The following is a 14,023-nucleotide window of genomic DNA, read 5'->3' on the forward strand; positions in this document are numbered from 1 at the left end:
AGCAGGGCTGTCCTTCAAATATGAGGGAGAGCTCAAAATATTTTCTGACAAACAGACAATGAGAGACTTTGTGAACAAGACACCTGCCCTACAGGAAATACTAAAGGGAGCACTACAGGGTGATAGAAGACAGGAGTGTGTGGTTTGGAACACAATTTTGGGAGATGGTAGCACAACAATGTAAGTACACTGAACAAAGGTAACTATGAATACGGTTGAGAGAGGAAGATGGGGAGCACGTGAGACACCACAAGAAAGGAGGAAAGATAATGACTGGGACTGTGTAACTTGGTGAAATCTAGAGTATTCAACAATTGTGATAAAATGTACAAATATGTTCTTTTACGAGGGAGAACAAGCAAATGTCAACCTTGCAAGGTGTTAAAAATGGAGAGGCATTGGGGGAGGGATGCAATCAGCATAAACTAGAGACTGTAACTAATAGAATCATTGTATTATGCTTCCTTTAATGTAACAAAGGTGATATACTAAGGTAAATGCAGATAAGAGGGGGGGATAGGGGAGGCATGTTAGACACTTGACATTGGTGGTATTGTCTGATTCTTAATGGTGGGTAATGTTCATGATCAACTGTACAAATACTAGAAATCACTTCATGAACCAGAACAAATGTATGACAATACAATTAGAAGTTAATAATAGAGGGGCATATAGGAAAGAACTATATACCTATTACAAACTATATACTACAGTTAGTAGTATTTCAACATTTTTTCATAAACAGTAACAAACGTACTATATCAATACTAGGAGTCAACAATTGAGGGGGGTTGGTTAGGGATAGGGGAGGATTAGAGTTTCCTTTTCTTTTTTTCTTTTTTCATCTTTCACTTTATTTCTTGTCTGGAGTAATGAAAAGTTTCTAAAAATTGAACAAAAATTAAATGTGATGGATGCACAGCTGTATGAGGGTACCCAGGGGCAAGTGATTGTACACTTTGGATCTTTGGATAATTGTATGGTATCTGAACAATCTCAATAAAAATGAAAAAAAAAAAAAAAAAAAAAAAAAGCAGATAAAATTATTTGACAGATGAAGAAGCCAAGTAGCACAAAGTACATGTTCCTAATCCAAGGTTGTAGAGTCGGGAAGTTTGATTCTCAGATGGTGTGCATTCCAAATTGGACCTGAGTCCCAGCAGGCCCACTGTTTACTGGAGTTTTGTCTGATCACTTCTGTGTTAACTTTACTGAGTAATGCTCAAGCTCATTGTCTTTCGTGATTTTTTTCTGCGCTCTCTCAACAGTCCTTTGTTTGTTTTTTTGTTTTGTTTTGTTTTGTTTTTAATTAAATTCAGTTTTATTGAAATACATTCACACACCATACAATCATCCATGGTATACAATCCACTGTCCACAGTATGATAACATAGTTATGCGTTCATCACCACAATCTATCTCTGAACATTTTCCTTACATCAGAAAGAACCAGAACAAGAATTAAAAATAAAAGTGAAAAAAGAACACCCAAATCATCCCCCCATCCCACCCCATTTGTCCTTTAGTTGTTATCCCCATTCCTCCACTCATCCATACACTAGATAAAGAGGGTGTGATACACAAGGTCTTCACAATCACACTGTCACCCCTTGTAATCTACATTATTATATAATTGTCTTCAGGAGTCCAGACTGCTGGGTTGGAGTTTGGTAGTTTCAGGTATTTACTTCTAGCTATTCCAATACATTAAAGCCTAAGAGGTGTTATCTATATAGTGCATAAGAATGTCCACCAGAGTGACCTTTCGACTCCATTTGAAATCTCTCAGCCACTGAAACTACTTCGTCTCATTTTGCATCCCCCTTTTGGTCAAGAAGATAGTCTCAGTCCCACGATGCTGGGTCCACATTCATCCCCGGGAGTCATACTCTGCGTTGCCAGGGAGATTTACACCCCTGGGAGTTGGGTCCCACTTAGTGGGGAGGGCAGCAAGTTCACCTGTTGAGATGGCTCAGTTAGAGAGAGAGAGGGCCACATCTGAGCAACAAAGAGGTACTCAGGGGGAGACTCTTAGGCACCATTACATGCAAGTTTAGACTCTCCTTTGTGGTAATGAGCTTCATAAGGGCAAGTCCCATGCTCGAGGGCTCAGCACATGTCAGATGTTTTTTAAACCTCTCTTTACGATCTCCATGCGTGATCCTGGTATTGAGTCACTTTGGCCGGCACGAGGCAAGAGGTGAATTTCCTTATTAGTCATTTTATTGTTTTTATTGTTTTTGCAAATGACAAAAATGCAACTCAAACTAGCTTATACAAAACAAAATAAGAATTTTTACAGAAATTTTATTGGCTCATGAAACCAAAATGAATAATTTTAGAGAAGGCAGGGTAGATCTGGCTGTAGAGAAAATGGCTCCAGGGAATCAAACACTATCAGCATCCTCTCTCCATTTTATTTCTAATTCTGTCTTTGTGTTGCTCTAACACCTTCTTTTTGCAGATGAACTTTCTCTGTGGGGTAGTGAGTGCGGCCACAGACAGCTCCAGGCCTCAACCTTCACAGCCTTTTAAGCAAAGAGGAAACAGAGCTCATCTTCAATGGATCCAGTTATAACAATCCTTGGGAAGGATTGATTGACCTGGCTTGGATCATGTGCCCATCTTAGGACCTCTACTAACATTTATTAAGTACCTACTATATACCAGCTCTATGCAAGAGGCTTTCTATGCATTATATCAGTTAATCTTCAGAATAACCCTATGAGAGAAGTAGAAGGCAATTAAAATAATTACTCTTCTATAGGTGATTTTGCTCTTGGCCTTGACCTCTCAATTCTTTGATCCCCTCACCTGCAGTGATGATATCCTCCCCTCTACCAAGTCACATAATTCCACGATAATACCCTAAACTTTGTCTTCACCAATAACAGCATAATTTCAATTTAAAGGATCGCACTCTCCAATCATTACTTCCTATTTTTTCAGGTTCTTCTCTATAGTACCCTGACTCCATCGTTCTTTGAATTCACTGGGTCCTCCTACCACTTTTCACTGTCCATCAACCCTCCCCCAGTAACATCATACCTTTAATTCTCTCCTTCCCTGGCTTAAAATCTATGGTTCATCACTGTCCTAGTTTCAGTTCCCTCAGAAGCTGGCCCTGAGACAAAGGTCTGAATACAAGTATTTTACTTGGGAGGTGAACCAAGGAAGCATTTGTGGGAGTGTGAGGGAGTGAGACAGGTAAGGGAAGGAAGTGAATAAAGGGCATTTATTGAGCAGGTGTATGGAACCCTTCTTAGCTAATCCCCATTAATGGACAAGGAAACTGGCACCCCATTCATCATTGACTGAAAGCTACTCCTGGGGGCATTAACTTCCCAGCAGTACCGGCCTGCCCTGAACCCGGGCCAACAGGAAGCCCTCAGATGGAGAGCTGCTGTGTTTGGACAACATGTGCTGTTATGGAGAGTGCTGAGGGGGCAAGCACTGATGGTTATCATAATCACTGTCTTGGATACTCTCTTGCTCATATCTCCATCCATTGTATTCCCCTAGTAAAATCCCAATCCTGGTGAAACCCACTCTCTGCCGAAAGAGAGTAACTGGTCTCACATTAAACATTTCCATCCACAAAAAGCTAGTCTTTAGTTAATTCCCTCTCCTACCCTCCAGGACTCCAATTCCACACTTTCACATCCCTGTGAAACCTGCAAAACTCCCTTTCTCCTCTTCACATTCAGTTCTTCTTGCTCCTTATTTCATGAATTAAATAGATGATATCAGGAGAGAACTCAATATGTTTTCTGTCACCACATCTAAACACTTCCTGATATCTACCCATTTACTCTACCTTCCTTCAGTTTCAATAGATCCGTGTTTCTGAACCTTTTTTGATTATCGCCCCTCCCCCCAGGGAGTCTTTTTAGATATTATTTTTCCTAGTCAACACCACAGGAAATTTTAATATCACAGATATACTCTATATATCTGTATGTACTGTATGTACAATTGTGCTTTATTCATACAAGAGTGAGAACCAGTTTTTATCCCCATCGAGAATGCATGCAACAGACAAGCTATCCATGCTGCCATCTTAGGCTGAACTCTTCACTGCACACTGGATCTGACCTTCTCATTAATTAATTCAAGGACATCATTTCCACAGTTATCTATACTCTCTCCTGTACCATCATTTCCCCTTTCTTTTAGCTCATTCCCTTCAGCCTACAAAAACATTACATGCTACCTCGTACCATATACAAAAATTAACTCAAAATGGATCAAAGACCTAAATATAAGAACCCAAACTATAAACCTCCTAGAAGAAAGCATAGGGGAACATTTTCAGGACTTTGTGTTAGGTAATGGCTTCTTAGACTTCATACCAAAAGCATGCACAACAAAAGAAAAAATAGAGAAATAGGACTTCAATATTGAAACTCTTGTGTATCAAAGAACTTCATCATGAAAGTAAAAGACCTACAGAATGGGGGAAAATATTTGGAAACTACATATTTGATAACATTTTAATATTCAGAACATATAAAGGAATCCTAAAACTCGACAAAAATACAAACAACCCAACTAAAAATGAGCAAGAGACATGAATAGACATTTCTCCAAAAACATATAAAAATGGCCAATAAACTCATGAAAAGATGCTCAACATTATTAACTATCAGGGAAATGCAATCAAAACCACAGTGAGATACCATTTCACACCCACTAGAATGGCTACTATAAAAAAAACCAGAAAATTACAAATGTTGGAGAGGATGCAGAGAAGTAGGAACACTCATTCATTGTTGGTAGGTATGTAAAACAGTGCAGCCACAGTGGAAGACAGTTTGGCAGTCCTCAGAAAGTTAAGTATAGAAATAACATGTGACCCAGTAATCTCACTACTAGGTATATACCCAAAAGAATTGAAAGCAGGGTCTCGAACAGATATATGCATACCAATGTTCCTAGCAGCATTATTCACAATTGCCAAAATATGGAAGCAACACAAGTGTTCATCAAATGATAAACATGGGCAAATAAAATGTTGTATATACATTCAATGGAATATTATTTGATATAAAAAGGAATTAAGTTCTGATATATGCTACAACATGGATGAACTTTGAAGACATCATTTTCAATGAAATAAGCCAGACACAAGCATCCAGATGTTGTATGATTTCACTTATATGAAATAATTAGAACATGCAAATTCATAGTCAGAAACTAGAATACACGTTACCAGGGGCTGGAGTTGGGGTATGGAATGGGGAGTTAATGCTTAATGGGAACATTGATGGATGGTGGTGATGGTAGCACAACATAGTGAATGTAATTAACATCACAGAATTGTATATTTGAAAATGGTTAAAATGGAAATTTTGGATTGTATCTATGTTATCAGATTAAAAAAAAAAACAAAAAAAAAACATAGAACTGTACAACACAAAGAGTGAACCCTAAGGTAAACTGTAGACTATAGTTAATAGAATAACTATAATAATAATGTTTCATCAATTATAACAAAGATACCACAAAATACAAAATATTAATAATAGGGAAAATTCAGGGGAGGGGTGGTCAGTGTATATGGGAACTCTATACTTTCTGCATGATTTTTCTGTAAACCTACAACTGCTCTAAAATAAAAAAAGAAAAAATTTATATGTTCCATCTTATTAAAATCCTCCCTTAAACTTGCATCTCCCTTCACCAGTCTGTCCCGTTGTTCTATTCCCTTTACAGAAAAACTCAAGACATGACCATCTGTGCTGTCTTGCCTTCCTCTCCCTAATTCTCTCTTCAACCCTTTCAAAGAGAGCTTTCAATGGTCTCCACCTTGCCACGTCCAAAAGTCATTTCTCATCCTTATCTTGCTGACCTATTGGCAGCATTAGGCACAGTTGGTCTTTCTCTCTTCCTTGAAGCCAACACTAAATGTGTCTAATTATCCTCCTTCCGTCTTACTCTCCTTGGCTGGACCCTCTTCCTATCTCCTGCTTCTAAATGATGGAGTGCTCATTCAGGTTATGTTCTTATGGCTTTTTCTTGTCCATAATTACTCTCTCTTCTTAGTTGCTTTCAATGAGTTTCATGACTTTAAACATCTTTATTCTTTGACACTCTTTCCATCAAGAGGCGGAGGTCTACGTCCCCTCTCTTTGAATGGAGGCTCTGGGTCAATCAACTGTTTGGCACAAGTAACACTGGGTCAGTTTCCAGGCCCAGGCCTTAAACTAGCAGCTTCCCTTTCTTTCTCTTTGAACACTCACCTTTGGAGCCCTGAGCTGCAGGCAGGACATCGCAGTTCTCTGGGCTGCATGAAGAGGCTGTGTGTAGGTGTGCTGGCCAACACTCAGCCTCAACCGCCAGACATGTGAGTGAAGACATGCACCAGCTGAGTCACTCCGTCATCTTCCAGTCTTTGGATTTTCCCAGCTGAGACCCCAGACATTGTGGAATAGACACAAGCCATCCCTACTGTGCCCTGTTCCAATTCCTGACGCACAGAATCTGTCCGTGGTGGTTTTATGCCTCTGTGTGTTGAGTTGGTTACACAGCAGTGGTAACCAAGGTGGTCCACCATTATAATTATTCCTCAACAAACTTGCTCCTCTCCCAGAGCTTTATATTCACCTGGCAAAAGCCCAGCCCTGGGTAATCCAACTCTTTTCTTATTCCATACCCACAAGCTCAGAGCTGAGTGTGCCTGGAAAGCTCATCTCACACAGATTAAGAGGCACAGTTCTTAAAACGACTCTCAAGACCCTTGATAGTCAGTCCTCCTCCCCCGATACTACTTTTTCCTGGGCCCATTCTGCTCCAGGCACACCTTCCTCCTTGCCATGCCTTTAACAGGCCAGGCTGGGCATGCTGCTGCCTCGGGGCCACAGAGCTCGGCTCCCAACCCATCTCCTTCACCTCCCTCAGGTCTTGGCTCAAATGGCACCTCCTCAGGGTGGACTTTTCTGACTAACCTGTGGAAAACTGCAAATGTCCCACCACCACCACTGCCACTGCACTCCCACCGTATTCTCCTTCCCTGCTTTATCTCTTGCCATCAAACTTACTCCTGATACTTAAATTTTACTTATTTTCTATTCGCCCAGCTAGAAGGCCAGCCCCAAGAGGATATGGATTTTTGTCTGTTTCATTCACTGCTGTTTTCCAGAAACTAGCGTAGTGCCTGACACACAGGAGATGACTAATAAATATTTTGGAATGAATGACTTTCCAGTCCAGGGATGTGCTCTTCCATTCCAGGCAGGGCCTTGCTGAAACACGGCAATAGGCAATTCCCCTGCGTCCATAACCTGGAAGTCTCACAGCCTTCAGTGGCTCCTTGTTGGGGCCAGTTCCACCTCTTGCCCCTCTGAAATGCAGCTCCCAGGTCCCACTGCTGCTTTCTGGAGCCTTTGGGCTGCACTGCTCTTGTATCCAGACAAAAGTGCTCTGCCTCCAGCTGCAGCTCTTGTCCCATCTCTTCACATAATCCCTGAATTCCCTGGGCCCCAGTTTCTAGCCCTGTCTTGGGGACACAAGCGGGCTCAACAGAGGGGACCCAAGGCCTGGGCAGTTGTAAGTCCATGCTGCTTCCCAGGCCCTGGTCTGAGTAGGACCATTGCCCTTCTCAGAGGCCAATATTATCCTCCTGCTGGTTCGAAACCCAGGTCTTAGAAAGTCTTTCCATCGCCATTTCCAAAGATAAAGGGCAGATATGCAAAAAAGAGCCCTGAAGGTCAGTTGTAAGACAATCCAGCTCCATTCCCTCTCAGCCACACTGGGCAGATGCACACATGTATGCACTTGATATGTATTTCTTGATTTTCATGTCAATTGGAACTATCCGCTATAGCTTGTTGATCCCGAGCAGGTTATTTTTGCCTCTGTGGGGACTTTTATTGCTTATGAGAAAAATATCTTCTTTATGGGGTCATTTAAAGATTAGATGAGATAAAGTAAATTTTAAAACCTTGCACAATCACAGGAAGCAAGCAATAAATGTTTGCTCTCTGCCTCTCCCCCACACATCACCTACCATATTGCCAGTTGAACTGGAAGGTCATTGTGGGAAGGAGTCATAGCTACCGCTCTTTTATATTCTTCATAGCCCAAAGGACAGTACTTCGCCTGAAATGTTTAATAAATGTTTAGTTATTATACTCCTAGTGTTCCTGCCCTGAATTGGACCAGAGGATACAGAGGTTTCTGAAGCAACTTGACTGTTTATGAAGATCCCTTGGTCTTTAAAAAATGTAATTGAATTAATCATAATTGTGCTTATGAGACTAGCACTGATGCTATTTGAATTCTTTTGTGAGAGCTGTTCTTCTAAATAAGTAATTCTTTAAATATGTGTACTATATAAAATATTGTTATGTTTTCTTGTCTTCATATCTTACCTGATTTACTACTTAACCCCTGGAAAGGAGTTCCAAGCATTATACAACATTTTGTAGCTTCAGAGATCAGAGTAGTCTCCTGTATGTAGGAGGAATTAACACATATTTGTCAAGTAATAAAAGAAAATATCTTTAAACATTACTGTTACTACAAGTTGATACCAAATTTGAAAACTTTGATTCTAAACAGAAACATAGATGTTTCTAATTTGAAGGCTGAAAAGAGGCATTTAATGAATTCTTTTTTGTATTGTACATTTTTCATCAAGCTTTTTGTATTTGTTTTTTGGAGGGCCAAACATTTGGTGAATAGTTAATTCTGTTGAATTTCGAATCCTTCCCCTTCAAGCCCGGCATCTTTTCCTTAGCCTGCATTCCAAGCCCTCAGCAATGTGGGCCCTGTTTACTTGTGCGGCTTCATCTCCTTCCACTGCCCCTCAGACCCCTCTCTCTCGAGCCGTCCCTTCCTCCCTTCTTCCTATCCAGACACTCCTCTCGCATCTGGGCCTTTGTGCACGTGCTGTCCTTTGACTTCTTGGCATGGTGGCCTGGCTGGCTCCCGGTGCCATAGCTTAGCTGTTGTCTTTTCTTCTGGGAAGCCTGTCCTGACCTCCAAGCCCAGGTGAACTGCTTGCCCCACGATTGCCTCCTCCAACAAAACAGCAGGTCTGGGAGGGCAAGGGCCGTGTCCTATGCCTTGTCTTCCCAGCACTGTGTACAGTCCCTGGTACAGAGAAGATTCTCCAAACCACTTGTTGAGGGAATGGAAAACTTGGAAGCTTAGCTTCTTTTAACAGAACTCATAAAATGTCATTGTAGAGACCATCATTTCATTAGTTCAGTGAAATATTTTATATTTCGGTAACCAGTTCCAATAGCAGCAAAACTGTATGTTTTCCAGGTAAACCCTAGGATGTCAATAGTCATTAATAATCCATTATAAAACGTAGGAGGAATTAACACATATTTGTCAAGTAATAAAAGAAAATTATCTTTAAACTTTACTGTTACTACAAATTGATACCAAATTTGAAAACTTTGATTCTAAGTTTTGTGGTGGAAACTTATAAACTGCTGGGCAAAGTACTTATAGAGACAGGGAATCAGATTGTACAGGAAATTTTAGAATAAAGTTTGGTCTAAAAAGTAGGAGAGAAACTTATACACAAATGTTCACGCAGCAGTATTCATAAGTGCAAAAAGTGGAAATAACCCAAATGAACATCAACTAAAGAATGGATAAATAAAATGTGATATATCCACATAACAGAATATTATTTGGCCATAAAAAGAAATGAAATACTGATACAGGCGACAACATGGATGAATCTTGAAGACATTATGCTAAGTGAACGAAGCCAGCCAGTCACAAAAGACTATACATTGTATAATTCCATCATATGAAATTCATGTCCAGACTTTGCAAATCTATAAAAACAAAGAGTAGATTAGTGGTTGGCCAGAGCTGGGAGTGAAGGGGTGGGATGGGGAGTGACTGCTAATGAGTGTAGGGTTTCTTTTTGGGATGATGAAAATGTTCTAAAATTGGATTGTGGCAATGGTTGCATAGCTCTGTGAATATACTAAACACCATTGAGTTGTAAACTATGAATGAGTAAATTGTATGGTATGTGAATTATATCTCAATAAAACTGCAGAAGGCTGTGAAAAATTAATTTTCTAAATGAGCTTTACTTGTAACAGTTCTTCTGGGGGCTTATTGATAAGTGAAAAACCAAATCTATAAAATCTAGGCATTTGAAACCTGTGCTCACAGGCCTGGAAGCTCCACTTGCTGCAGCTCAGACCCTGTTGACCAGCCAAGGAGTGAGATGTCATGATTACAAGATGCCAGAGATGTCAGTGAAGCTAATGCTGTCTGATGAGCTCAAGGGAGAGAGCTGTAAATGAGGTGGGTGGCAAGATTATTCAAAGAACACAGCATAATTACAAAGGAAATAGCAAAATTACTTTTTATAGTGTAAAACATATACCAGGAAAATGACAGCTTATAGAAAACACTCGTTTTGTGTAGACCTCTCTTTGGCTGGTGGTCAGATTTGGGGAGTCTTCTTTTCAGGCACCAGTTTTTAGTGAAGAATGGAGTAGCTGGATGGAGTGCTGACCTGGGGCTCTGGGTTCTAGCCCTGCCTGTGTCATTCATTCACTATTCAACAAACGACGATTGCAAGCTTTGTGTGCCAGACACTGCACCTACCCCTGGGGACCCAAACATTAAAGAAATAGACTGTGCCTCAAGGAGCTTACTGTTCAGCAAAAGAAAATAAAAAATATGATCTAAGTGCCATGTCAGAGAGGAGAGAAACTTTTCTTTTGGGGGAGTGAAGAAAGAAGGGGTAGAGATGGGCAAGAAGCATTCTAAATTCCTCCATGGCATTACCATGTATTGAAGTTGTGTTGTTTTCTTGTTAATTGTTTACTATCCCGACAAGCATGTCAGTTCCTTGAGGAACGGGAGACTTTTCTATCTTATCCATTTTTTTGTTGTTGTTGTTTTAAAAACAGCTTTATTGAAATATAATTTGCATACCATACAATTCATCCATTTATAGGGTACAGTTCAAAGGTTTTTAGTTCCCTTTTTCCTTAAGTCAGTCAGTTTTGTCTTTTGCTTGCAACTAAGAACCCTAGATGTTAAAATAATTACTAGGTGGGTGGGAGAATGGATGGATGGATGGATGAATGGATGGATGGAAGGATGAATGGATGGATGAATGGAAGAGGCTATATTGTGACAGAGTTCTGAAGGAGCAGCCTTGGTTAGCCAGGCATAAAGGGGCAAGTGCATTCCAGGCAGAATAAAGAGCACAGTCTAGGCACTGAGGAATGAGAGAATATGGTGTATTGGGAAAGCTTCCAGGCGTTCAGTCTGGCTCAGGTATAAGGAGCAAGGTGGGAAGTGGTGAGGTATGAAGCACAAGCGACTAGCCTGGGACAGATTATGAAGGATCTTTTAGGTTATGCTAGGGAGCCTTGATTTTACGCCCCCCCCCCCAAAAAAAAATTGGAAAACTAATATTAAAGTGATTTAATCAATGTAGTGATATTATAAGATTTGCATTTAGAAAATACACTATAAGAAAAAATGAAAATTAATTCTGGCAGCAGGGAAGAGAATGAATAGAAGGGGGCAAGACCAGAGATAGGAAGACCAGTTAAGGAACCATAGCAATAATTCACATTTTGAAAGACAATGAAGGTCTGAATCAAGGCGGTGAACTTGGAAAGGAGACATTGGACCCGAGATATATTAAGGCGGTTTAGCCAAGAGGAATTTTGTACTCATTTTGATATATAGGAATTACAGAAAAAAGGAGATCATAGATGACTCTAAATTTTCTGTTTTAATTAAGTTGGTAAGTGGTGATGTCATTTATGCATGTGTTTGTTCATTCAACAAACTAGTAATTAGTACTTATTGTGATAGGTGTTTGGTATAATACAGTAAATAAAAGAAACCTGGCCCTACCTTTGCTGTGGTAACAGTTACTTCATATCAGACTCAGTTTATTTGTCCTCTCAGATTTTCCAGGTCTCATCTTTTCTGGGACCCTTGGCCTCTTGCTCTGTTTTGACCACCACCAAGAGTGACCTACTCAGTTGAGTCCCTTGTGGTTTGACTGCCTGAGGCAGACAAACCATACCCCAGTTTCCTCTCGCCACTTCCCGACTCCAGGGCATGCGACCTGGCTTTTTGAGTGGCTATCAAAGAATATGGATAACACAATTGGCAAGTGTGGGAATATTAGTTTCCTGTGGGACAAGTTTTGACCAATAGGAGACAAGAGACATGAGGATAAATTTCCTCTCTTCTTCGTATTGTTCTGAGGCATGATTTATCCACATAGCCTGACTGGAGATGTGGCCACGACATTGCACCTGCCAAGAGACTGGCTGCATTTCTTCAAGGCCTGTCATTAAGCAGTGTTTGGTGCAGTAATGCATCACTATATCATAGTCTTCATTTTTGCTTGTCTTTTTCCTCATTGCCACTGCCCTCAGATTGTACCACCTAAACAAAGCATCAGCACTTAATCCTTGCATCAGGGTCTGTTTTCTAGGGAACTGGGCTAGGGCAGGTCTGGATTAGGAAAACAGAAGGAGATGATCAGTTCAGTTTTAACATGCTGAGTTTGAATGAACTTGAATGAAAATTATCCATCCATTCAAGAAATATTTATTGAGTTTCTATGTATGCTAGAGTTAGGCATACTGTGGTGAACAAAGCAGCCATGTTTCCTGCTATTGTAGAGCTTATATTCAGTGGAGCAGGGCAACAAATGATACACAAGTACAAAAAAAAGTGAACAAGATGATTCCAAATACTGCTAAGAATTTTAAAGAAAAATTTAAGTGATTGGTGTGTGTGTGGGTGCTAATTTAGATTGGGTGGTCAGAATCCAGAGAATAGATGGAGGAAATAGACCTTTCCAGGAGGAGGAGCAAGTCTTCCACAGGAGTTGGTTGGAAGAATGGGTTTGGTGACGGATACATTTGTCTAGGGTTCGGTGTTCTGGTGTGGGTTAGGAAATTTGCCTGATTTTCACTATGGAATAGTTGGTGAGGACTTATCCATAGAAAGTCATGGGAACAGGCAGATTAAAGAGAGTGGCAAAGGTTGTTTGGGGGCATGGGTAAGGGTACAGAACAGGGAGAGGTAGAAGAGTGAATGGGCAGTGCCAGAGCAGAGAAGGCGGACACTATATACATATTCTCTGGCACTAACTGGTCATAAGGACTTTGGGGGAAGCCTGGGCCTCAGTTTCCTTAACTGTAAAATAAGAGCATTTAATTAGCTCCATGATTATATGAAAGCAAGGAGAAGCTGAAATGAAACCTCTATGCAGCCATATAATTTACCTGTTAAAACCCACTGTTGAAGTCTTTAGGACCCAACAGTAATTGGCCTCTCCCATCATTAGTTATATTCTGGCTACTCAGCAGCTAACACAATTCTCACACTCCTTCAGCAAAATGTCTTTTTTATCCCCAAGGACTGTTTATAATCAGGACAAACAATTGGGGCTCATTAATTCAATCATTAGGACACTGATTATGCATCTATTGTCTACTCTAGTCAGCTATGTAAAATAAGATCTTCAGTCTTCATTGGCACAATTATGCTAATGTGCTTGAATTTTCCAAGAATGTCATACCTTCATACACTTATCCTGCCTGTCTCAGTCAATATTGTCACACAGAGACAATTATAATCAAGGCATAAGGCCCTATTGTTAACATACGACAACTGAATTATCCCCCCTCACAGTAGAACTTTAAATAATTTGCATACTGTTCATTCAGGGCTTCCACATTGTCCCAGTTTAGTACTTTTTTTTTTAATCCAAGAAATACAGGTCTCAGATAATATTTAAATGTCTTTATGGGAGTGCTCATTGCATTGTAATATTACAAGTAATATTTAAACAATCATTGAATTAGCTATGATCAATATACCTTCAAATGTATAGACAAGAATTACAATAATTATCAGAAACCTGGAGAATGATGATAAAAATAAATAGGTTTTACTAAATATTTTTCTCTCAACCATAGACAATTTCTTTCTCAATCTCTTTCTCTAATTAAAAAAAAAAACAAAACCAAAATACACACACACGCGCGTGCGC

The sequence above is a fragment of the Choloepus didactylus genome, chromosome 16 (assembly GCF_015220235.1).
Source record: "Choloepus didactylus isolate mChoDid1 chromosome 16, mChoDid1.pri, whole genome shotgun sequence".
NCBI classification, from domain to species: Eukaryota; Metazoa; Chordata; class Mammalia; order Pilosa; family Megalonychidae; genus Choloepus; species Choloepus didactylus.